This window comes from Nycticebus coucang, chromosome 3 (assembly GCF_027406575.1).
Source record: "Nycticebus coucang isolate mNycCou1 chromosome 3, mNycCou1.pri, whole genome shotgun sequence".
Taxonomy (NCBI): Eukaryota; Metazoa; Chordata; class Mammalia; order Primates; family Lorisidae; genus Nycticebus; species Nycticebus coucang.
Window position 1 is genome coordinate 110073788 of NC_069782.1, and position 23734 is coordinate 110097521.

Genomic DNA, 23734 nt, shown 5'->3' on the forward strand with positions numbered 1-23734 from the left:
TGTAATCTTTATTCTGCTTATGTTTGTAAATTATCTTTGTGTCTGCATATGCGGTTTATCATGCATTACATGTTTTCAAGGTTTTTGCTTTGGGGGATGGTTTATCAGTAACACCTGCTTACTCCTTCTTTTCTCAGGAATGTCAAGGTTTACAACTCCTCTCAGTTCTGCAACTCTTTTCAGTTTCTTATGATCTTATTTTTAAAATAGTTGGACATATTCTTTTATGTATAATGCTTGACTACTTTTATATATATTTTCTATATATTTTTACTCTTATTAGTAACTATACTTTGATTCATAATTAATTGTTTGTCAAATATTAAACTACTCTATTGATTTGTATTACATATGAAAATTAGTGAAGCAAGATGTTTTTCTAAGTAAAGTTTTACTGCAGGTGGTGATAGTGCATGTCGTGTTGGAACATCTTCTTTGCTGTGCCTGCATTGTCTCAAGTCACTGACATTTATGGTAGGGACGTGCTGTTGACCAGGCTTACTTGGAGCCACTGAGTCTGACACAGCCATTCTTGTTGTGCTTAATCTGAATCAGTAAATCATTGTGTTTATTCTTAGAATTAACAAGACAAATAAGCATTCAATCAACATATAAAGGTTTCTTAGTTGTATGCCGTACCCCATAGATGATTGCGTCAAAAAACAGCATGCTAGGCAACATTTCTATTGCTGTGCACACTGGGGGTGCTGGGGGCTTCGCTCCGGGGAGCACAGACCTCCTTTCCTTCGTTTTACAACGTGGACAGCGCCACCTCGCTGCGGCATGATGCCGAGGGTGCGGCAATGTGCCCATGACCCCCAAAAACAAAAAGAGAGATGTTACCATTCAAAATGATTACCCTCATGAATGATTGGCATGGCTGACTTGCAGTTATCCAGAAACTAATTTTTTTTTTTTTTTTGTAGAGACAGAGTCTCACTTTATGGCCCTTGGTAGAGTGCCGTGGCCTCACACAGCTCACAGCAACCTCCAACTCCTGGGCTTCAGCGATTCTCTTGCCTCAGCCTCCCGAGTAGCTGGGACTACAGGCGCCCGCCACAACGCCCGGCTACAGAAACTAATTTTTAATAACCAAATCTAAGGGTTAGCATCAGAAAGCTAATTATTACGCCTGCTAATTTTCTTTCAAATTTACTTTCCTCCTAAAAACACTACTGGCATATCATTATTATCCTTAACTTCCATCCTAACTGCTCCTTTTAAGTTGGTCTCTTAAATTATATTTCCCTATCTCTACCTAAAAAATTATATAGACTAAATTTATTTATCTTCTGTATGAAGTAAAAAAATCTTCTAAAATTTCCTAATTCTCTTCCTAAGGCTTGAGTTATCCCAGTTTTGCCATATATTTATTTTCCTCTTCAAATATGCCCATTAGCTTCATTTTTTAAGGAGACCATTCATCACCCTTTTTGCATATAGAATAAAATTTGTTTTTCCTTCAAATGGTAGGAATCCAGGATTCCTTTTGGATCAATAACTTTGAAATGAATCCAAGTACACAAATTGCCTTGCACTACCACTTAAAAAAATATGATCTAATGAAAAGGGGCACAAAGTCATTTTGTCACAAACTGTGCATGAATTATATGTATCTACCTATCAATTTATTAAACAGATTTAGTGGAATTATCTTAACTAGGTTTTTGGAATATAAAGATGAATGCTAATTATAGCTTATCTACTTTATGTGTTGCCCATGACTCATTCAGTATCATATTCACAAGAAAATAATTATACTACAGAAAACGCATTGGTAAACTAGCTTTCTTTTAGAGCAGTGGTTCTCAACCTGTGGATTGTGACCCACAAGAACTGTATTAAAGGGCCATGGCATTAGGAAGGTTGAGAACCACCATTTTAGAGCATTTGTAATGAGTCAATTAGAAGACCATGAGTTTAGGCTGGTTAATATTGTTTCCACCTGCAAAAGCAACTCATAGATGAGAGAAATTAGTGGTAATAGGGAAGGATTAGCAAAGATGCTGGGATCATATTGGAGCTTTAAAGGATAATTAGCAATCAGATAAATGAAGGCAAGAGATATGTCCTGAATGGGGGAGGAATGAGAAACAACTCCCCTTCCTTCAGTGTCAAGGCTGTTTTGTACTTCTATATATCCTTGATATCATTATGACTGACCACTCAGAAAAGAAGCAGTTTGACTCTAGTTCTTCTGGTTGGCTTCTTGCTTGTAGTAACAATGGAAAATCATTCATTTGTTCTTTTTACATCTGTTAGTCAGTGGACAGAAGATACAGAAACTTAGAGAAATCGGGCGGCGCCTGTGGCTCAGTCAGTAAGGCGCCGGCCCCATATACCGAGGGTGGCGGGTTCAAACCCGGCCCCGGCCAAACTGCAACCAAAAAATAGCCGGGCGTTGTGGTGGGCGCTTGTAGTCCCAGCTACTCGGGAGGCTGAGGCAAGAGAATCGCTTAAGCCCAGGAGTTGGAGGTTGCTGTGAGCTGTGTGAGGCCACGGTACTCTACCGAGGGCTATAAAGTGAGACTCTGTCTCTACAAAAAAAAAAAAAAAAAAGAAACTTAGAGAAATCAACCCTCCTAAAAGGTATCCTTCCATGCTATCTATTTATTATTATTATTTTTTTTTATGAAGAGAGGGGGTGCTTCCTGAAGGTAGGGGCTGTTGTTATTTGTTTTGGGTTTTTTTGCTTTTTATCTTGTTTATAGTATAAAAAATTTATAATAAATGTTCAAAAAATATTTGAGATACTGGGTAGAGGAAGTAGAGATAATAATTTCCCATCATCTCTTGGAAGGCAATTCTATAAGGTTGGACAATTAAGTTCACCAATTCATCCTAGAAAAAGTGCTACATACTTCATTGCTGAGTATCACTGTGGTCACCAGATGGCCAAGGGGGGTAGTACTTGGACAGTGATTGTAGTGATAGTCAGTAGTGAGATATGTAGCTCTGATGACTGTTCCAGAAAAGGAGTTCCAAAATTGCTTTGAAGGGCAGACTAGTCATGGGCACTGGTGTGTAGCTTCCCAAGAGTACTCGGAAGGTGACTAGGTGACTGTAGTAATATTCAGCAACGAGGTATGAAGCACTTTTTCTAGAAAGAGTATGCAAATTTAATTGTCCTACCTCAAAGGTCAGACTAAGGGAAGTATGGATGAGAAACCTAAGTTTGGATGAGAACCTGCAAAAACGAAGTTTGTTAATTAATGAAAGAACATTGTGCTGAGAAATTACTTTGTTTTATAAAATCACAGACTGTCAGCAATTTTGCTGTTTGAAACCATTTCGGTAAGAATCTGAATTGTTCAGAGCTTTTGACAAAGTGTTCTAAATAAAACATTCCAAATATATTTTGCCTTTGTAGTTTCCATGGAAACAGAACCTTCAGTGCACTTTGCAGTACAGATATGATATAAACCTCTTTGTATCATGCCCTTGCTTTGAGCCAATCAAAACTCAGTTTCATTTAAAGTTTTCTAAACCTCACCCATCCACCAATTCTTAACCTTGCCTCTTCATTTGTTTAATGAGAAGCATTATAGAGTTTCTTTGAAGTGACCTCCCTTGTTGCAGCAAGAAAATACATCTAACTTTATTAAACTACACGTTTGTTCCTGTGGTCTTCATCACATAAACTTTATTAAACTTCACTACTTTTGATTAAGATGTTATGGAAAAAGGAGATTATTTTTTCCTCTAACAACTTAATAGTATTTAAGGATTATTGATCTTTGCCTGATAATCTTTGTTTCAACTTAGTATTAGTATTAGTTTTTACTCAAGAATCTTTGTTTCAAATAATCTTTGCTTCAAAAATACATGCACTGACTACTTTTCTGTGCAGCATGTTAAAAAAAAGAAGAAAACAATACATGCATTGCCTCGATGGAAGGGGTTGTTTGATGTAAACTAGAGAAACCTTAGGCATAATACTGATTACAGAAGCATGCATATAGGAATACAATATCTTGGTTATTCCAATGTATAAGAATATAAAAAAAATTAGATAATTTTGCACTGCCACAAAGCAATTATTTTGTCTATTTTGTTTACTAGCATATCTCAAATACCTGATAATATCTGGCATGTATTTTCTTCTCAATATATATTTATTGAGTGCTCTGCGCACACACATGCACATTCATGCACACACAACAGTTTGCTGTGAAGGGCTAGAGTGAATAAAATAAACATGGATAATTTGAGTCTTGAAGAAATAAAATAGGGGAAATTGTTTGTATCCTTGAATTTTTGCTATCTTTTGTGAGCTGATATATGAGACTCTTCCATTCACATTTTCCTTATTTATTATGCTTTCTGGATTATCATAATCTTTACTTACTTACAAGATAAAACCAAATCCTGGGCTTGACATTGAAGATCTGAACAATTTGACTCAAACTCCCTTTGCCCTTACTCAGGTTGGTCTTGAACTCCTGAGCTCAAGCAATCTATACTCCTCAGCCTTTGAGAGTGCTAGGATTACAGACGTGAGCCACCATGCCTGGCCTAAGAAACTAATTTATTTTATTTATTTATTTTATTTGCAGTTTTTGGCCAGGGCTGGGTTTGAATCCGCCACCTCCAGCATATGGAGCTGGCGCCCAACTCCTTTGAGCCACAGGCACTGCCCTGAAACTAGTTTATTTTTTATCTCAACTTGTGGTGAGAACATTTGCTCCCCAGTTACTCATGTGCTTCCCTAACATCTAACTCTCCTTTAAGGGAGAGTAGTTTTGGCTGATTTTCTGTGAACTAAGTGACAAGCATCATTTTCAGGTTAAGGAAGTTAGAAGCTGTTGCACCTCCTCACTCTTCTTAAATCTCCTAGTTCCATTATGAGTTCCTGCATCATTTGCTACATTAATATCCTCACATGAACTAGGATGAAATGCTTGCAAGTCACTTAGTGATTAATTGTGGGATAGAATTTTGTGAACATTTGAACAAATAATTTTTTATTGGCAGCGTCCAACCTTGTCTATTACGTTGAGGGATGTACATACTTTTCTCAGAGACTTTTGGAATAAAACTTACTCCTTTCTAAAGGAAAGTAAATTGAAGTAAGTCCATTCAAATAGTTGAATTTGATGTAAAGAACTATGCTAAATTGTTTTAATGACATGAACTCTTGCTTCTATGAAGTGGAAATTCAAGTGATAATCTAGTGATAGTCACCAGGGAAAACTATCTTCTGTGGGACTCAAAATACATCTGACTGATCATGAGTATTTGACACTGTTATGTGGCCACGTCTCGCTTCACATTGTAGGTATACGAACTTCCACCTGGCAGGGCGTCCAGGTGTGGCTCCCACCATTTTGCCTCCTGTGCTATTCTGTAATTGTTCTGTGTGCCTGTCAAAGGCATTGCAGAGGACAAGATTATCCAGTCTTGGGACTATTTTGTCTCTTAAAGAACTAGGGTAATTATGATAACAGATGAACTATTTGAAAATTACCAATATATTAAAGGAGCTCTTTTCCCTAGATTCAATTTTGAGATACTAAGTACCTCCAGACACATTTCTGTTTATGGTATCAGGCTGGTTTGAGGTCAGTCTTATTGGCTCTTTTGTGTTAATTGGGCTAATCCGATATTTTAAATTTTTTCTTTTCTGAATAGATCAGAAACTTTATAACTGATCCACCAGGAACCCTCTATCTATTCTTACACAGAAACAAGTTGAAAAGGGAGGAAGGGAACTTCTCTCCAGAATGTTGGTCCACTCCTTGTATATAAAGCACTAAAGATGAGGCCATATCTCACCCCATTACGCCCATTATGTCTCTTTCAGGAAGCAGAGAGAACACCAACGAAATTCTGTGATAGCCTGGTCAAGGTCAGTGTGTCTATAGCTGACCAATAATAAGCATCTCCTGAGAACGTCTGAAAACATGAATCTTTTTTCTGAATTGAATTGTAGAAACTAAATTAAGTGGAGGTTTATTTCATTTCATGCCCTTACTCTGAAAAGTCAGGTGTAAGTCAAACTTTATTTAAAAAGCACTAGGGAAGCTGGCGATGTAAAGAAGCCCTAGGTCAATGCTTTTATGGTTTGAATAATCAATTGGGGATTTTATAAATTGGCTTCTGAAGGCAAGGACTGCCTTCAGTGAGTTACCAAGAGGAGTTCCATGACCACTATATTTCTTTGTTGTACCTATTCTGATAATGCATGAGATGACATAAAATACATGCCCTCCACCTCACTTTCCTTTATTTTTTTTAGCAGCTCTACCAATCATACTATTATTTTATCACAATGTTTTCCAGAGTTGTTTGATAGTGATATTCCCTAATAGGAGAAATTCTGCTACTGTAAAATCAATTACATGATACTTTAAACTATGTTATGTTCTTTACATTCATCTTGATGACAATCATGCTATGAAACTTCAAATTATCACTTTGTAAGTAATTTTGCATTAAAAAAGGAAGTGAAAATAAATCAAGAATTTTTTTTAAAGTGGACTTGCTATTATCCCCACTTTGTATCCATAAATTATAATTTTATATTAAATTTGACACTAACTTCAAATTCCACAGAGTGATTCCAGGAGACATTGTCATTTCAGATGGAAAATACATTCTGAACCCTACATTGTCCCGTTTTAATAGATTAGTCAGGAGATAATAACAGATAAGTGGAATGGGGATAGGAGGGATCAGGTACATAACTATATTCCTTAGAATAATGCCTGATTTTTAATAAGCTCTTAATCAATATGTATTTATTGAAAGAGTGAATGCAGCTGCTTGAGAGCAGCATCTATTAAATGGTAAAACAACATCTGAACTTAGGTCCCTCTGATTCATGAGTCCTTTCCAATACATTCAGGATCTCCAAGCTCAAACCCAATGAACTACAAATTGTTCATTTTGCATTCTTTGAGGTTTTATAAAATTTTAATTTTCTTTGTGGCTATTTTGACCACATTAGGTGAAAGTTGTCAATAATACAAAGCGAGGTTATAGTGCACACTAGGTGTGCCATGTAATAAACTACTGTGAGTTCTACTATTGATGCAAGCCTGTTTTATGTGAAAAGAGCTTCTATCTAGGCAACAATTAGAAGGAAATGCTTGTTTATTTTAGGTTTCAAATAGTACTGAAGGAAAAATCTTTACCAGAAGTGATGAACAGAAGGGATTAGAGTACCATGCCTTCTTGCTATATTAAGTAGTCATTTAAAGACTGCATCGCCTCTTGTTGAATTGGATTCACATGAAATCAATAAGTTTATCCAGCTCACCCAGAATCCAAACATTCAGAAAACCCAATTGGTGAAAATATTTTGAGAAAGACTAGTTGTGCAAAGGATAATTTAAAACGCCTGTGGCTCAGTGAGTAGGGCGCCGGCCCCATATGCTGAGGGTGGTGGGTTCAAACCCCGCCCCAGCCAAACTGCAACAAAAAAATAGCCGGGCGTTGTGGCGGGCGCCTGTAGTCCCAGCTGCTCGGGAGGCTGAGGCAAGAGAATGGCATAAGCCCAAGAGTTGAGGTTGCTGTGAGCCGTGTGACGCCACCGCACTCTACACGAGGGCCGTACAGTGAGACTCTGTCTCTACAAAAAAAAAAAAAAAAAAAACTGAAGAATTTGAGCTTTGACTAGCCAGCTGGCTCATACAGTGCTCATCATAGATAGGGTATTCAGCAAATGCTCAGTAGCTGCCAGATATTACTGTTACAAGGGAGAGAAAAGGTAGGGAGGTGGTCCTTCCTGATTTCTTTATCAGTTTCTATGGAACTTTCTCTCAAATGGGTTCATTGTGTCCATGACCATTTTAGAATAGCTGGAATCTTTCATTTTTTCCTTGTTCAATGGTATTTGTTGCTATCATATCTTTCCTAGTTGATTGTGAGCTAATTGGATGAAGAAATATCTTTTTTAATACTATTCTTGCCACAGAACCTAGCATAGTACCACATGTGCAATGTTTAAGATGGGGGGAAAAAGCCAGGAAGGATGTAGGAAGCAAGAAAGAAACAATCATTTTGAAATAATTACAGTACTTAAATGCATTCTGCTTTTGACATATCCCAAGCTCTTCACAACAATGATCTAATTTATCCTAGCCATAACTTTGTGATGGATTATTACCAATAGTTCATAGATTAGAGAGTTGAGAGTTGAAGAGAGTAAATAATTTGCTAAAGATCTTTTTTTTTAATTATTAAATCATAGCTGTGTACATTAATGCGATCATGGGGCACTATACACTGGTTTTATAAACAGATTGACACATTTTCATCACACTGGTTAACATAGCCTTCCTGGCATTTTCTTAGTTATTGCGTTAAGACAATTATTACTATATTTACTAAGTTTCACATGTACCCTTGTAAGATGCACCACAGGTGTAATCCCACCAATAACCCTCCCTCCGTCCATCCTCCCCCCTCCCTCTCCTCCTTCTCCCCCTTCCCCATATTCTTAGGTTATAACTGGGTTATAGCTTTCATATGAAGGCCATAAATTAGTTTCATAGTAGGGTTGAGTATATTGGATACTTTTTCTTCCATTCTTGAGAATCTTTACTAAGAAGAATATGTTCCAGCTCCATCCATGAAAACATGAAAGAGGTAAAGTCTCCATCTTTCTTGAAGGCTGCATAATATTCCATGGTGTACATATACCACAATTTATTAATCCATTCGTAGATTGATGGGCACTTGGGATTTTTCCATGACTTAGCAATTATGAATTGGGCTGCAATAAACATTCTGGTACAAATATCTTTGTTATAATCACATTATAATTAATACATTCCAAAAGGAATGTATTAATTTGCATTCCCACCAGCATTGTAGAAGTGTTCACTTTTCTCCACATCCACGCCAACATCTCTGGTCTTGGGACTTTGTGATTTGGGCTAATCTTAATAGAGTTAGATGGTATCTCAAAGTAGTTTTGATTTGCATTTCTCTGATGATTAAAGATGTTGAGCACTTTTTCATATGTCTGTAGGCCGTGCGCCTGTCTTTGTCAGAGAAGTTTCTCTTCAAGTCCCTTGCCCAGGATCACTTGTTCTTTTCTAGCTTATCCATTTGAGTTCTCTGTGGATTCTGGTTATTAAACCTTTGTCAGAGACATAACCTGCAAATATCTTCTCCCATTCTGAGGGCTGTCTGCTTGCTTTATTTACTGTGTTCTTGGCGGTGCAGAAGCTTTTTAGTTTGATCAGGTCCAAGTAGTGTATTTTTGGAGCTGCTTCAATTGCCTGGGGGGTCCTCCTCATGAAATACTCGACCAGACTGATTTCTTCAAGGGTTTTCCCTGCACTCTGTTCTAGTATTTTTATAGTTTCATGTCTTAAGTTTACATCTTTAATCAGTGAGAGTCTATCTTAGTTAATGGTGAAAGGTGTGGGTCCAGTTTCAGCCTTCTGCAGGTTGCCAGCCAGTTCACCCAGCACCATTTGTTAAATAGGGAATCTTTTCCCCACTGAATGTTTTTAATTGGCTTGTCAAAGATCAAATAACGGTAAGTAGCTGGACTCATCTCTTGGTTCTCTATTCTGGTCCAGACATCTACTTCTCTGTTTTTGTGCCAGTACCATGGTGTTTTGTTCACTATCGATTTATAGTATAGTCTGAGGTCTGGTAGCGTGATTCCTCCTGCTTTGTTTTTATTTCTGAATAATGTCTTGGCTATTCGAGATTTTTTTCTGATTCCATATAAAATGAAGTATTATTTTTTCAAGATCTTTAAAGTATGACAGTGGAGCTTTAATAGGGATTGCATTAAAATTGTATATTGCTTTGGGCAGTATGGACATTTTAACAATGTTGATTCTTCTCAGCCATGAGCATGGAATGTTTTTCCATTTGTTAACTTTTTCAGCTATTTCTTTTCTTAGAGTTTCATAGTTGTCTTTATAGAGATCTTTCATGTTCTTTGTTAGATAAACTCCCAAATATTTAATCTTCTTTGGCACTATTGTGAACAGAAAAGTGTTCTTAACTGTATTTCAGCTTGGCTATTGTTGGTATATATAAAGGCTACCAATTTATGAATGTTGATTTTGTAACCTGAGATGCTGCTGTAGTCCTTGATCTTCTAAGAGTTTTGTAGTATATTCCCTGGTGTTTTCCAGATATACAATCATATCATCTGCAAAGAGCGAAAGTTTGATCTCTTCTGACCCTATATGGATACCCTTGATCACCTTTTCTTCCCTAATTGTGATGGCTAAAACTTCCATTACAATGTTAAAGAGCAATGGAGACAATGGGCAGCCATGTCTGGTTCCTGATCTGAGGGGAAATGATTTCAATTTAACTCCATTCAATACGATATCGGCTACGGTTTGCTGTAGATGGCCTCTATAAGTTTAAGAAATGTCCCTTCTAATTGCAATCAGTGTAACTGGCTTATGGTACCCTCAATGAATCCCCAACAATAAAAAAAAAAAAAAAAAGAAATGTCCCTTCTATACCGATTTTCTTAAGTGTTCTGATCATGAAGGGATGCTGGATATTATCAAAAGCTTTTTCTGCATCAAGTGAGAGAATCATATGGTCTTTGTTTTTTAATTTTTTTATGTGCTGAATTACACTTATAGATTTATGTATATTGAACCAGCCTTGAGACCCTGGAATAAAACCGACTTGGTCATGATGTATAATTGTTTGATGTGTTGCTGGATTCTGTTTGTTAGGATCTTGTTGAATATTTTTGCATCTATATTCATTAGTGATATCGGTCTATAATTTTCTTTTCTTGTTGGGTCTTTTCCTGGTTTGAGGATCAGGGTGATGTTTGCTTCATAGAACGTGTTGGGTAGTCTTCCTTCTTTTTCTACATTTTGGAACAGGTTAAGTAATATAGGTACTAGTTCCTCTTTAAAAGTTTGGTAGAATTCTGACGTGAATCCATCTGGTCCCGGGCTTTTCTTTTTAAGGAGATTTCGTATGGTTGATGCTATTTCGGAACTTGATATTGGCCTTTTTAACATTTTCACTTGATTCTGGCTAAGTCTTAGAAGGTGACGTGCTTCCAAGTATCGGTCAGTTTCCTTCTGATTTTCATATTGCTGAGAATAAAGTTTCTTGTAATATTCATTAAAGATTTTTTTGAATTTCTGAGGAGTCTGTTGTTATTTCGTCTTTGTCATTTCTGATTGATGAGATTAGAGATTTTACTCTTTTTTTCCTGATTAGGTTAGCCAAAGGTTTATCTATTTTATTGACCTTTTCAAAAAACCAGCTTTTTAATTTATTGATCTGTTGTATAATTCTTTTGTTTTCAATTTCATTTAATTCTGCTCTAATTTTGGTTATTTTCTTCTACTGGGTTTGGGGTTGGAATGTTCTTCCTTCTCCAGTTTCTTGAGATGTCCCATTAAGTTGTTAACTTCCTCTCTTTCTGTTCTCTTGAGGAAGGCTTGCAGTGCTATAAATTTCCCTTTTAGGACTGCCTTTGCGGTTTCCCAGAGTTCTGATAATTTGTGCCGTCATTGTTGTATTGTTACAGAAATTTGGCAATTTCCTTCTTAATCTCATCTCTGACCCAGCTATCATTTAACATAAGGTTATTTAACTTTCATGTTTTTGTATGAGAATGCAGATTGCTGTTGTTACTGAGTTCAACTTTTATTCCATGGTGGTCCAAGAAGATGCAAGGAATAATTTCTATTCCTTTAAATTTAATGAGGTTAGACTTATGACCTAAGATGTAATTAATTTCGGAGTATGTTCCATGACCTCATGAGAAGTATGTGTATTCAGTTTTGTTGGGATGAAATGTTCTGTAGATGTCTGCTAAATCCAAATGTTGGATGGTTAGGTTTAAATCTAAAATTTCTTTGCTCAGCTTCTTATTGGAGGATTGATCCAACACTGCCAAAGGAGTGTTGAAATCTCCAACTATTATGGAGCTGGAGGAAATCAAGTTTCTCATGTCTGTTAGAGTTTCTCTTATAAATTGAGGCACATTCTGGTTGGGTGCATAAATATTCACAATTGAAATCTCATCATATTGAGTATTACCCTTAACAAATATGAAGTAACCATTCTTATCCATCCTTACTTTTGTTGGTTTAAAGCCTCTTGTATCTGCAAGTAGAATTGGAACACCTGCTTTTTTCTGATTACCATTTGCCTGAAATATGGACGACCATCCTTTCACCCTGAGTCTATATTTATCTTTTAAGGTAAGTTGTGACGTTTGTATGCAGCAAATATCTGGCCTGAGTTTTTGTATCCAGTCAGCTAACCTGTGCCTCTTTAGAGGACAGTTTAAGCCATTCACATTAATGGAGAATATTGATAAGCCTGGTACAATTTTGGGTATCGAGTTTTTCGAAACCCCCATGGACATATTTAATCCTTTTACCAGTGTGGAAGTTGGAGTTTGATCAAAAGTTTCTGAGTGAGTTTACTTTTGTGGTAGAGGATTGGGGTGGTCATTATGGAGGATAGGTCTGAGAATATCCTGAAGAGCTGGTTTGGTTATGGCAAATTTCTTCAACATATGAATGTTATTAAAGTATTTAATTTCTCCATCATAAATGAAACTCAGTTTAGCTGGATACAGGATCTGGGGTTGAAAGTTATTTTGTTTTAGGAGATTAAAAGTCGACGACCACCCTCTTCTGGCTTGAAAAGTTTCAGCAGAGAGATCTGCAATCATTCTAGTATTTTTCCCTTATTAGGTAATGGATTTCTTATGTCTGGCTGCTTAAAGAATTTTCTCCTTCATATTAACTTTAGTGAAGTTAATTATGATATGCCCGGGGGATGTCTTATTCCAGTTGAGTTGTCCTGGGTTTCTGAAACTGTCTGCTATCTGAATTTCAGAATCTCTTGGCATGTCTGGAAAATTCTCTTTTATAATTTCATGGAGAAGGGCCTCTGTGCCTTGCAAGGCCACTTCATCACTTTCAGAGATTTCAATGAGGCAGATATTAGCCTTCTTCGAATTATCCCAGAGCTCTCTGAGAGAATGATCCATGTTTGTTCTCCATTTCTCTTCCTCTTTGAGAGTTTGGGAGTGTTCAAAAGCTTTGTCTTTAATGTCAGGGATCCTTTCTTCTGCTTGTTCCACTCTGTTACTGAGGGATTCTACTATATTTTTCAGATCTTTGAGGGCTGCAAATTCTTGCTTCAGTGCGTCAAAATCTTTGGTGGTTTTGTCTTTAAATTCTTTACATTCTTGAGACAACTTTTGAATTTCTCCTCGAATTTCTAATTCTGACTTTTGAATTGCTCTTCGAAGTTCTAATTTCAAGTTTTTGTACATTCTATTAATCTTGTTTGCAATCCAAATTCTGAATTCGATTTCTGACATCTCGGCCAGCTATTTATGAATGGTATCTTCAGTTACATCTGCCATGTCTTTCCTTTGGGGGGTTGATCCATTCTGGTTATTCATGTTACTGGAGTTTTTTCGCTGATTCCATCCCATGATTAACTTACATTTTTTGACTTTTCCCCTGGATCTTTTTGAGGACCTGTACAGTGCTACGGCCTGAGAAACTGGGGCCCTGTTTGGTGTGGTGGGGCTATGTGGTTCTGTCTTGCTTTCAGTTGGTCTCTGTTTGACCCTAGTGAAACAGTTACTCTGGGTTGAAATCTGAGCTGTGGAGAAATACAAAGCAATTAAGTCACCCCACCTCCCATAGGCAACAATTGGAAAAGGAAAATCAAACCTTCCTACAACCACACATCCAGAGCACCACTTGAATAGTCCTCGGGTGATCGGCTCAGTTCAAAAGGTCCAAATCAATTGTCTCAGTCAGCACCTGTCTCAGGTGGGAGAGCCTAAAAGGTCTCTGGCAACTGGATCGCAGGGGTCTGTTGACACCTCAAATATGACTTGCTCCGGTGCTCTGTGAAGTCAGGAGGACCCACCCAGCAAATCTATTAGTCTGGGAAGGTTGATGCCTCCTTCCCCACCTTGCACCTCTGTCACACCCAATCACTGATAGCCCCACAGAGCTGTGACCTAGTTGCCTCCAGTGAGCAGATACTCTAGGGGTTTGCACCTGCCTGAATCACAAGGAAATCTATTTTTAGTTTACAGTTCACAGTTTATATTTGCTCATTCAGGCCGCTGCTCTTTGTCTTTATCCAGCAGGGAGAGGTGAGGCCTGACAACCTTGGGGGCTTGATGGAGGCTGGGAGGTGTTCACTCAGTTCCAGCCCCACCCCTGATTGATGTTACTAACAGAACAGAAGAACTTTGTGGGAATTTGTTTCTGTCCCTGCTAAATTCCCCTGCAGAAGAGAAGCTGTTTTGAGTTCCCAGAACCTGTGCCTCAGGCCCTGTCTTTACTCCTGCAGGTTTGTATTCACAGTGCAGTTAGCTGTCAGCTCTAGCCTCCTGCTTGTTTTTGTTGAATGTGAAAATTGGAGTTAGGCAAAATAGCCAACCCGAGGATTTAGCAAAACACCAAACACATTGAGGCCAAATGAGTGAATGGACAGATAAAAAGGCTACCAGACATGCAAGCCCACGATAAACACATAGACATACACAACAACAAAAAAAACAACTACAATAAAAATAATGATAATCGTAAGATAATTGAAAAAAATGTAAAAAACAAACAAAACGAACAAATAAAAACTCTACAAATCTGATGTAAGCACTCTCAGAAACTATAAGAAGGGAAGAAAAGGAAGAGAGAAGGGAAAAAGGAGAAAAAAAAGTGGTCTTGTAAAAAATTGAAAAAAGAAGAAAGAAAAAATAAAAATAAAAAATATATAGTAATAATAATAATAAAATTAACTATAGGTCCTCTAAGAAAGTGATGAGGAAAAGAAAAGAAAAAAGTACCTACAACAAAAATATTACTCTTGTATATATGTAGAAATATACATCTATATGTATGACGTAGGGATCAACTTTTGTAGGAATATATTTATAATGCAATACATTTTCTGGACACCAGGAGGCACTGTGATTTTTCCCAGACTTATACCTGGTTCACAGTTTACACTGTTACCATTGTAACCACCCTACCTGGCTGATCGCCATTTTGGAGTTCCTGTAACAGTTTATTACCTAATTATTATCCAACCTCAACTGCTCTGTTCCAGACAGCACTCCTATCCGACCTCCCAATTTGGTGCAGGAGTTCACACTTCACAAATCTTTCCACTCTGCTCCCACATTCTCCTGTAAAGTGGCAACTGCAATCGGCTGTGGGGGAGGGTGCTGGCTGCCACTGGCTTTAGCTACTGCTGGCTCCCTTGGCTGCAGTGCACGGAGATGTTATCCTCAGTTTTTGTGGCTCAGAGTCTCACTTTTAAATCTGGACTTTTGAGTCCACCACCCACCAGCTCACTGCACAGCCTGAACTGCCCGCCCACACCAATATTCCCCACCAGGAATGGTCTAGTCTATTTAATCACTCCTGTTGTTCTGGGGGAAGGTGTCCGCCATTTCAGATAATTCAAAATGTCTGTTTCCTGGGCGGGATACCTTCCCTTCAATTTTCCATCGGGTTGCCTAGCCCCATGTCACTCTGAGTGGGACCCCTTTCAGGTCGGTAAACTTGGCTCAGGAATAAATTTTCGTCAATTGGGTTTTGCCAGGAATTGCAAACTGCTGTCCTCCGTGAGGGAGGGGCCTAACAGCCAGCATGGCCACGCAGAGAACATCTCTACAACAGAGTCCATGGTTTTAAATTGTACCTCATATACAGCAATCTGCCAATTTGCTATGCATCTCCAGCTGTCTGTCCACACCAACAACCCATGCGGGGAAAAGTTCCAGACCCCCCTTCTCTCACCTGATGACCTGGGAGAGGTGGGCTACATGTCTGTCCTGTCCGCCATCATGCTCTGCCTCAATTTGCTAAATATCTTAAAGTCAGCAAATTGTATCTTTTTTCACTTTAAAAGTCTATTATTTATCCAATAATTAATGCTTCTAAGTAAGGGACAAATGAAAAAGTGAGGAGTAAAAGAAGTCAGGAGGAAACAATGAAAGAAATAAAGTAAGGATCCAGAGAGGCAGGAATGAGAGGAGGGATGTTTTGGATGTGCTGTGCTTTGATTTGCAAGAAACTATGCAGTTCATATTAATGATGTTTGCATATGTACATGAAAAGATTCAGATAACATAGCAATTATAGGGTTCAAGTGGGTGGTTGAAAAATTGCCTTGAAAAAAGTAGTTTCCAGTGAGTTTTGTGGTATGTTTTTCTCTAGAGTAGAAGACACCTACCATGTAAACAAAACTAAACTTCAAGTTATTCCAGACCTGTTACTTTAACTGGGACCATGACTTTGGAGAAAAGCTAACAAGTTAATTGCCTATAACCAACCAAGAGGTTTAAAGCAAATTTTGGCATTTTTGGTGGCTTCACGGTAGTGTCATTTTGTTAAGTCTTTGAGAGGCATAGTAATGACCAATTCGACTAATTCACTATCAGCAATGGAAAATTCTCATTTCACATTGTTTCTTGTCATAAGATAATTTATTGTTTAATTTTCAATACAAAATTTAAGGTATTAAGAAATGATCTTCAAGAAGATCCTGTGTAAGGCCTTGTCCTCATGCTATACAACTCATTATGGTTTGAGGAAATTTCTTTGTTAAAGAGGTAAGCAAAGCTACCATCTTTTGAAATTGACAAATGTCTTCGTAGGTCTTTAAACCATGTAGAAGACCTTTCACATGTCCTTGGACTTAGATAACTTATGAATCAAGAGCTCTTCACCATTTAGAAATTATTGTGATTAGAAATAAGACAGATTCAGGTTGGGAATGAAGGGTCTAGAGGTAGATACAAATTATTTTTCTAAAATTTGATCCCTTTAATAAAACTGGCATTAAATATAGTTTTTTTCTTTTTCTTTTCTTTTTTTTTTTTTACTTAGTGCCATAATCATTGCTGAAGTAAAATCTTTATATACATTTCTAGTTGAGAGACAGAAAAACTATATAAAGACAAAAAAAGGACAGGAAGTGAGAAAGAAAAGAGTGGGTGAATGATATTTTCATAGAAAAATGGCCTTCCATTAACAGTGGGGACAACAAAAGTGCATTTAAAGAATTAGGGTGGCCCAGGCAAGGTGACTCATGCCTATAATCCTTGTGTTTTGGGAGGTCAATGTGAGAGGATTGCTTGAGGCCAGGAATTCAAGTGTGGATGACATAGTGAGATTTCATCTCTACAAAAAATAAAGAAAAATTAAAAAATTAGCTCAGTGTGCTGGTGCATACCTATAGTCCTTGCTACTTGGGGGGCTGAGGCAGGAGCATCTCTTGGACCCAGGAGTTGAAGTTGCAGGAAGCTATGATCATATTATTGCTTTCTAGCCTGGGTGACAGAGTTTTACTCTTAGAGAAAAAAGATTTAAAGAAAGTTCTCTAATTTTCCAAGATACCCACAACACTTGTTTTGGAGAGTGACAAAGGTAATAAGAATGACTGACATTGTAATCCAATAAAATGACTTTTATTCATTTTATATGCATTGTGGAATACCAGTCGCTATCAGAGAGTGAATACAAAAACATACACATACTTAAATCATACTTAACCTTCTGTAAGTTAATGTTATTCTCTCCTGCAAAGGAAACAGAAACATTCCATAACTATTTCACATGCACAAAGTGAATGAGGGGATGGAACACAATAGGATGCCTCAAAAATGCATGAGTTGGGTGGGGAATATAAAGAATAGAGGAAATGTCTACAATAAAATAAATTGCAGTATGATATGATAGTTATAAACAGAATTCTCTGCCATTAGCCTTAAATTGGAACTGACATAAAATGAAGATTACACAGGAAGTACAAGAGTGAATTTCTGGTAGAAATTGAGAGAACATTTGTCCTTTATTACTTAACACTTATTAAAGTACTGTAGTACCCTAAGGAATTATGTTCCAAGTAGGTATTGTTTTCTTTAATAATTTTTAAATTAAAAATTTCTAAGAGTTTTCTTAATATGTGCTTTAGAAAATAAAGTTCAAATCAATTAAACACCATTGACCTGGTAAAGTTCTCATGTCATGTTTTTTTCATAATCTAAAGTTCTTTTTTTTTTTTTTTTGTAGAGACAGAGTCTCACTTTATCACCCTCGGTAGAGTGCCATGGTATCACACAGCTCACAGCAACCTCCAACTCCTGGGCTTAAGCGATTCTCTTGCCTCAGCCTCCCGAGTAGCTGGGACTACAGGCGCCCACCACAACGCCCAGCTATTTTTTGGTTTGCAGTTCAGCCGGGGCTGGGTTTGAACCCGCCACCCTCGGTATATGGGGCCGGCGCCCTACCGACTGAGCTCACAGTAATCTAAAGTTCTTTTTTTTTTTTTTTTCTGTAGAGACAAGAGTCTCACTTTATCACCCTTGGTAGAGTGCCATGGCGTCACACAGCTCACAGCAACCTCCAACTCCTAGGCTTAGGCGATTCTCTTGCCTCAGCCTCCCAAGTAGCTGGGATTACAGGCGCCCGCCACAACGCCCGGCTATTTTTTTGTTGCAGTTTGGCCGGGGCCGGGTTTGAACCCACCACCCTCGGCATGTGGGGCCGGCGCCCTACCCGCTGAGCCACAGGCGCCGCCCTAATCTAAAGTTCTTAATCATTATTTTTGGCAGAAAGATTATGAGAATTTATGATGGGTTTTAAAAATAGAAAGACAAATGTCAGAAAAGCTACAGCTGTGCAATTTGTTACACAATATACAGAGGGTGCTAAAATGTGTATACATTTTAAGAAAGGAAAACACTGTATTAAAATTGTGATACCCAAATCACATTTGACTTCTGCAAAATCACAATGGATACAAGGTAAAAAAACGTTATTGGTATATGTTGAGTATTACAATTTTAATGCAGGTTTTCCTTTCTTAAAATGTGTGTACATTTTTTAGCACCCTCTGCAGTTGCACGACACTAGTTTCATTTCATAATAGTGTAATTTAAAAGAAACTTCCACCCTACTTTACAAGAGAATCAAGTTTTCATTCAAAAGGAAGTAAAACATGCATTAAATTCAGGGAGAGAAAAATATCTCAGAAACAGCATTATAAATTATACTTTGCTTTTCATGCGTTCATTTGCTCAAGGAAATCTTTTCAGAGGGTTGGGATTTGAATTGTCAGGATATCTTAAAAAAATGAAAATAAATACAAACAAGCAAAACTGAAAACTGCTGACTATAGCCAAAGTGAATGCACTGGAGACAGGGCCAGTGTAGTGGTTACAACAAGTAGGCTGAGACCCAGACCTGGGATTCAAGTCCTACCTCTGCCACCTATCTGCATGGTTGTACGGCTTTGGGTAATTTACTGAAGTAATCTGTGCCTTCTTACTCTTCATCTGTGAAGTGGGCGTAGTAATGGTACCTGTTTCACATGATGATTGTGTATCACAAAATGTGTTCTACATAAACACTTACTATTATTAGTATCATCCGAGCAGTGTTGACGGTGGGGTGGGCAGCCACTGGGAAACTGACGAGCAGAACGAGGAGGTCGTATGATCAAACATCAACTACCCGTCTGCTGTGGGAGAGGAAGATGAGAATCATAAGCATATTTAAGTCTTTAATTCATGTTACAGACACCGTACACATATAAGGGGAATTACAATCTTATATAGTAGTTAGATATATTACAGACACAGACGTAAGTTTTCATTTAAAGATATAAAGAAAAATCTTTAAATGTATTTATAAAACTAAAATTTTAGGAGATCATAAAAACATTTCCTTAATTTCCTAACAATTTGAAAATAAGCTCAAACAAAATTTATGTACTTACATAACTTGTAGAGGATTGGTAAAGTTTTATTCCTCTCCAGATTTTGACATAGTATCTATCTTTTGGGTATCAGGTTCTTTGCTTTTATTTTAGTTTTCACTTTCACTATTCATTGCCGTCATCTCAGTAAAAGCAGGAGGTTTTTAGACGCGTTCAAAAAAGTGAACTTTTTCTCTTCCACAAATTTAAGAGGTGTGTGGAGCAGGATGAAGAAAAGGAGGGGCGAAGGAGAAACTAGCTGACTTTAGAAGAAATTATTGCACATTATATAATGGAAACAGTCTCCTCAGTCCCTCAGGGGATTTAAAGTGAATCCAGAATAGAGGAGACTGAAAATAACTTTGAAAGTTAACAGGCCACTGGGCAAAATAAATACTTAGGATATCAATTAAAGCAGCAAGAGAATGAATTATGTGTAAACCAAGTGAAAGTTATTCAGAATGAAAGGCTCTGAAGGTAATTAAAATGAAATCAAAGCCTGCTGTTTGAACAGGAATAGTGGCCTTTATCATTTCTAAAAAGTTAAAGGCAATTCCAATAAATGGCTTGATATGAGATTTAATTTCAAGTCTAGCGTGAACTTTGTGAGAGCTGGCATCAGAAGTAGCATCATATAAAGGGAAGTCCCCTTAGAAGGGGATAATGTTAATTGTCAAACAGATGGGAGGCACAGAAAACAAGCGTACTGGTAGCTGGAAGTGGGAAGTAGTGGGTGGAGTAAATGTGAAAAATTAAGAGAGAGAGGAGGAAGGGGCTGGCCAGGCATTACTGATACCGACAGATGGCTGACAGTCATGGGCAAATCATTATCTTCACAATGTCTTGTTCTGCTTTTTTATGCTTGGCTTAAACACATCCATAATTTATTGTTAACTTTATAGCAATAGAGAATAAAATTAATTGTTACTTGTTTCCTAACAATTACCTTGTTTGGAATTTCAAGTGTGTCTTTAGTTCTAAACTATTACAGCAAATGCACTGCCTATTTTAAAATAACTGGGAAAGAAAAGCATATTTGAAAAGGCAGGACCGTTGTGTTTCCTGAAAGCTCACCACCAAGGCTCTTAAGAGCATGATGAAAGGGAGAAGACTGGAGAGAGGTTAATTGAAGTCAACTGGATATTAAAGTTTAAAAAATGTAAAAACCTCTATTCACCAAGATCAATAAAATAGCTGATACCCCATATTTGAAATAGCTAAGAGTTTCCAAAAATACTTTGCTTGAAGTTTCAACCTTGAGGTTTAGGTTAATTCTGGAGTGAAGGAACATACATTTGAAACTATGATATTTTATTTTCTTTTATTTTTCACCCACCTAGTAAAGAGACATGAGCACTGTCTTTAAAGGAACAAAAGGTAGTTCCACCTTTTCTAGTTTTTTCTCTATTAGTACAATTCTTTATCTCCTAAAGTCTGATTTGTCTGATTATTTTTTAATGTGACCCAATTTCTCTCAAAGACATAGTTTTATCACACAATTCTAATTACAGAGTAGGGAATGTCTACCTTATGCTATTCAGAGGGTGCACAAGGTTCTGCTCTTTCCTAATATCTCATCCATAATTCTTTAAAAGAAATCACATACCTTTTCAGTTCAGGCTAAAATTCTGCGTGTTAAAATATCTGGGATGGGGGTAGCAGTACAAATAATGATATCTTTACAATGCTACTTTTAAAATGTCTGTACACTGCCATGAGGAAGATTGGCCTTGAGATTTTCTTATTATAAAATAGATACTTTTATTATGATATCATTTGCTGTAGATTGGTTTGTTTGACCCCTTTAAATCTCATGTTGAAATTTGATTCCCAATGTTGGAAGTGGGCTTAGTAGAAGGTGTTTGGATTATGTGGGCAGATCCCTCATGAATAGATTAATATCCTCCATGGGGGTAGCATGTGCTGCGTGGGTTCTGGCTCTATTGGTTACCATAAGAATTCCTCTAAGAGCTGGTAGTAGGAAACAGCCTCATACCTTGTCACCTTCTCTCTTCCCAAGTGATCTCTACACATACCAACTCCCCTTCTCTGTCATGAGTGGAAGCAGCTTGAGGCCTCATCAGATGCAAATGCCTGTGCCATGCTTCTTGTACAGGGTGCAGAACCTTGACCCAAATAAACCTCTTTACTTCATAAATTACCCAGCCTCAGGTATTCCTTTATAGCAATACTATGGACTAAGACACCATGTTTGTTTCATCCAGGAAAATGAAGAAAATCTAACTCTAAAACAATGACCAGTGCAAATCCTACTGGATAAGAGTTGATGGAAAGGAACATATGAAGTGGAAGAAAGAGAATAGACCCTGAATCCCCAGTGAGAGCTCCAGACTGGGGCATTTGAAGCATCTGATCTGTGATTGATGGCTTTCCATTGCACATCTCTATATATGTGACCTGAGAAGGAATGACTAATTACAGAAGTGATTATAAAACAAATAGTTGGTAGGAAACAACTGTGTGGTTATTCTCTGCTAGAAATCACATCAAAAGATAAATAATATAAGATCATTGCTCTCAAGAAGTTTACTACTGTTTGGATAGTAAGATGTTTTAAATATTAAAAAATCCACAAAATGTAGAAAAATGGTAAGCTTCAAGGATGGCACAGTTGTAAGAAATGTTAGACAAGATCATCCATTGTGTATTGGGCAATCAGGAAGGTTTTCCCCAAGAAAGTTCTCTTTTAACTGAATCTTGAGAGTGAAAGTATTTTGTCAGGCAGAGAAAAAGAAGGGATATTTCCGGTAGGAACACAGAAAGAAAAACCAGAAAAATAGATTACTCTATAGTATGGAGATTAGAGTTTATAGATAGGGGAAATTAAAGCTAAAGGATTAGTGTTAACAGAGCTGGGAATTTACACAGGACTGGGGCCAGTTCCTGTTCCCACTACACAGACGAACCTCTGAAGTGTCATTGGGACGAAGGGTCTTGCTTCAATAATGGATAATAATTAGTCCTGGTCAGATCACTTCTCTGGTCCCAACTAAATAATTTTAAAAGCAAGACCCAAAAGGATCAAACTGATGATCAAAATTAGCCTTAAAATTTTGAAAAAGAACAAAGTTTGAGGACTTATATTACTATATGTCAAAAGTCATTATAAAATTTCAAAATATAATTAAAAAGTATATATATTCTGTAATTGTTGATTTTAATGTTCCATTGGATTAATTCATTTCCAATCATCACCTTATCAATTTCCAACAACAAAAAACAAAAAAACAGGTTCTGAATGGGGTTGCTTTAAATCTCTGGGTTATGTTTGGGAGAGCTGACATATATTACTATAAAATGACATTATATGTTATAAAATTCGCTCCTTTTGCAGTTTTCGGCTGGGGCTGGGTTTGAACCTGCCACCTCCAGCATATGAGGCCCGTGCCCTACCCCTTTGAGCCACAGGCGCTGCCCTGTTATAAAATTCTTGATAGCAGGCATTTTATTCGTATTTTCACAAGGAAGTTTTTAATGTTTCACCTTTAAGCTATTTTGCTTTGTTTTATAGAAAACAGTAGGGGATAGTAGAGGACCACACCTATGGAGCACAATCCAAGTATAAGTTGGATCTATCATGTGTAGAACACAAATGTCCTAACACTATAATTGGGTAAATGAGGTGAAAGCTATGTTGATTAATATGATGTAAGCACTCCAATTTGTACAAATAATCAACACATTGAAAATGGCATAAATGTATTATGATCTATGTACAAAAGACTTAATTAAAAAAAAAGAAAAAAAAAGTATCAAACTGATTCCAAATAACTGTTATGGAACAAATCTCAAGAATATTTATAGAAATACAAAATATCTAGCTCCCAAAAAATTAAAACTCAGAATATCTGGCATTCAATGAAAAATTAACTTGTGTGCAAAGAAGTAGGAAAATCCTGCCTAAACTAAGGAGATAAATTAATAAGTTAATATTAGCCAGACTGATACAGATTTTAGTATTAGCAGATGAAGACTTAAAAGTTTTTTTTTTTTTTTTTTT